The 3,917-nt window shown below is 36.7% G+C and overlaps 1 long non-coding RNA gene across 1 annotated transcript; it reads right to left on the reverse strand.

Moving 5' to 3' along the window:
* Nucleotides 1-711: 711 nt before the first annotated feature.
* On the reverse strand, nt 712-3,422 carry LOC140527324 (uncharacterized). Its single transcript, XR_011974766.1, has 3 exons — nt 3,318-3,422; nt 1,831-1,913; nt 712-1,461 (listed from the first exon to the last, which is right to left on the reverse strand). It is a non-coding gene; the product is annotated as an uncharacterized lncRNA (long non-coding RNA).
* Nucleotides 3,423-3,917: the final 495 nt, after the last annotated feature.

The raw sequence follows: 3,917 nt of genomic DNA on the forward strand, positions 1-3,917 counted from the left end.
TCTATGATGCACTGGCTGAATTAAAAAAAAAATAAGGGTAGCAATTATGATTTCAAACAAGGCAATGGTAAAAATAGAGTCGATTAAAAGGTACAAGAATACAACAATGTGCTTAAAGGCAACATAGATAATTAATATCCATACGTGTATGCTCTGTTATTCAGTCATTCCAGGTGCATATGACTCTTTGAAACCTTGTTGGTTGTTTTCTTGGCAAAGATACTGGAATAATTTGTCATTTCCTTCTACAATTCACTTTATAGATGAGGAAATGTTCTGAGTGACATTTAAATACTTAAAGGTAAAGTTAATAGATTTATAGGGGATAGTAGGGGATCTCAATATAACCCTTTGAGAGAGAAATGAAGAGACAGGGAGAGGAAGGGAAGGAAGAAGACAGTCAGAGACAGAGAACCAGACCCAGATGGAGACAGTGAGGGAAAGAAGAGAAGAGAAGGAAAGGGAAAAACAGCAGAAATGTCTGAATTATAAAAGATCTTCCTATAGGAAAAAAATGTTTAAAATGGTGGTTAGAGTTGCAGCTGAGTTTTAAGACCTTGAGGAGTTGATCTGATTTTACATGTTTCAGTGAACATCCTGGAGACAACCTAGAGATCACAGCAAGTATAAGTTTGTTACTATTACCCACTAAGTCAATCTTGAATTCTTAAGATGAGGTGTGCTGCCAATATTGGAACAGTGAAACAGCCCCATGTTTTCAGCATTTAATATAGCCACAATAAGTTGTTCCAATCACAATTACCTTTACATTAAGTAAGGACCCCTTCCCTTGGTCTTTTAATCTCTGCTAAGAAATATCTCAAAATTATAGAGCATCTTATCTTAGGAGGAGGTCATTGAGGATTTAGTTCTATCTTGATGAAATATGTATACATGTCATTTTTTAATGGCTTGACCAAATATAGTTTCGAATCTAGGAATCAGATCTTTAAATTTTAGCATAAAATTGTAAGAGTGGGACTATAAGAACTTAGCTGTATCTGTAATGCAGAGTCATATTATGAATTATAGAATACTTGTTCAGATGTTTAAAAATTTAGCAGAGAGTAATTCAAGGACTCCATCCTAACCCCAGGCCAAAAACAGAGCAGATTTAGTACAGGTTAACAATTTAGAGGTTTTCAGTAAAAAGCTTTCCCCAAAAGTAAGTTCTATTGTTCCATTTAAGTACAGTACAATAATTCATTTATATTATGGATTAGTCTTTTGTAGGGTAGTCTGAGAACCTAATCACCATCTATAACCATGTTATTAGGGGAAAAATACATTCTGAATCCCAAATGATTTTGGAAGTTCAGCTTTTTAAACATCACTTGTTTGTAGTCTCCATTCAGTTCAATTCAATGAGCATTTATTTTGCATGAACAGTATGCCAGGGTACTCTGCTAGGTGCTGAGGATACAAAATGAAGAATCTTTGTCCCCAAGAGTAGACATTGTGCTGGGAAGAAGCAACACATACACAGATTAGAAATGCAAAATATATGCAAAGTAAATCCAAAGTAATTTTCAGGGAGATCAGGGAGGGAGAGAGAGAGGAGGAGTTGCTAATAAGCAAGATCAGAAAAGACTTCATATTCACGGTGGCAATTGAGCTAAAACAGGGCTCTGACTATAGCCACTAGGATTAAGCTTCCTCTGGTTAGTTTGTGAAGAGGAAGCCAAACTTGGTAGGGAATGGTAGTGGAGATGGAACAAAGAGGTCCACCTTGGGAGGTGGGGGTGTGGGTGGGGGGTTAGGAGGGTGGTCCAGGACTCAGGATTCCAAAGCTGCATGAGTAGGGAATATTGACCCTTATTCCTCTCTCACCTCTCTTTCTTTCCCAGTCTTTCTTTTTTCTTTCTTTTTCTTCCCTCTCACAGTTTTCTTACTTCCTTATGAATAATTTTCTCCTGTAAATTGCAATAATAAGAAACTGATTAATAATAAGAATAATACCTAACATGTACATAACACCTTTTAAGGTTTGCAGAATGCTTTAAAAATATTATATCATTTGTGCCTCACAACCTTGGTAGGTGCTATTATCATACTCATTATTATTCCCAGATTAGGAAAATGAGGCATAAAGAGATGAAGTGACTTGCCCAGGGTTGTGCAACTAGAAGTATCTGAGAGTAGATTTGAATTCAAGTCTTCCTGACTCCAAGTCTAGTGCTCTATGCACTGCATCATCTGTTTGCTAAGCTTTATATTCTTGATTTACGTAAAGATCACAATAATGTAAAGAAAAATAACTTTGGAAGACTTGAGACCTCTGATCCAAGGAGGGACCAATTAGAACTTGGAAGGGTGATGATGAAATGTGCCTCCTACTTCTTGACTGGAAGCTGATAAACTCTTAAAAAATTTTTTTGAAAATTAATTTTGTTAAATATTTCCAATTGCAAATAAAAAAATTGATTTTCATTTGAAAAAAAATCTTCAGTTCCCAATTCTCTTCCTTCCTCCCACTCCTTACCCACCAAATGAGAAGGCAAGCAATATGTTATTGATTATGCATGTGAAGTCATACAAAGCATATTTTTATATTAACAATGTTGCAAAAGAATACACACACAATTAAAAAAAAGTAAAAAATTATGCTTTAATCTACACTTAGTGTTCATCAGTTTCCTCTCTGGAAGTGGATAGCCCTTTTCCATCATGGGTCCTTCGGAATTGTCCCATATCATTGTCTTGATCAGAGTGAGTTGATAGACAGACTCTTAAGGTACAGAATGAAGCCCTCATTTTCAGACATGGTCAATGTGTACATTTGTTTTGCTTGGTTATATTAGCACAAGGGAAAGTTTCTACAGGTGCTGGCAGGAGTTGGACAGGGGTGGGAGGAGTTAATAAGTTGTAATAGAGCCCCCAAAAGAAAGAGCATCAATAAAGCATAAAAATACATAGAAGAAAACAAACAAAAAAAAACCACTTCAGAAAGGTATAGGAACGGTAATTTTGTTACTACCATGTTAAACTTAATATATACTTAAAAACCAAAACTGTACCTGAAAGAACTACTTGGTTTCTATACAGTCCCTTTGTTCTGTTCATATTGAAATGTTTGTTGATGATCATTAATTTTATAAGAAATATTTTTTAAAGTTTATGTTCCTTATTCCTAATTTTAAGAGCAATCAAGTTAAATATTTTCATTTTTCTCCTCCCTATCCCTAAAATTTGCTTTCTACTTGAATGTAGTCCTTGATTCATTTTTTTTCTTCCTGAGTCTGGGCCCCCTATAATAGGAAAAGGGGTTTTCCCACCCCCACTGTAAAATACATATACCCTCTTTTGAAAACAAATACCTTCCACAGAGGCCTTCCTGTCTCAGAGAGCCCTTTCACACCAGCTGTGTGTAGTGCAGCTAACAATGTCTGTTCAAACAGCTGTATCTCATTTAGTGTTGGGTCTTTGGTGCCTAATAATGACATGGTTAAATACTTGGTATTTCCAAGCGCTGTGTGCCTGTAAGCTTTATCCTAGTTTTCCAGTGCTAATATTTTGCTTGAAAAACAGCTCAGAGGAGATGAACAATTTCTCAGTTGGGAAACCAAGGCACTAAGGGATTAAGAGACCGCTTCTTCACCATCATTTTATAGCTGTTACTGAATGACTCTTCCCTGTCCCTCACCCCACTTGTCCTATCAGTTGCCAAGACTTGGTGAGTCTTTTCTCACAAGCTTTCTTGGATCTGTCCCCTTCCCTTGTTTGCTCTGCTCAATCAGCCACCACCCTAATTCAAACCCTTGGGATCACCTCTTTATTGCAATAACTTCCAAACTGGTCTCTCTCCCTCAATCCCTCCCTTTTCTGAGCCATCTTCCATGCAGCTACCCAATTACTGTTCTTAAAAGAAAGACCTGGCCATGTGTTTTTCCCAGACTCAAAAATCTCTAGTGTCTTCC

The sequence above is a fragment of the Notamacropus eugenii genome, chromosome 1 (assembly GCF_028372415.1).
Source record: "Notamacropus eugenii isolate mMacEug1 chromosome 1, mMacEug1.pri_v2, whole genome shotgun sequence".
Classification (NCBI taxonomy): domain Eukaryota; kingdom Metazoa; phylum Chordata; class Mammalia; order Diprotodontia; family Macropodidae; genus Notamacropus; species Notamacropus eugenii.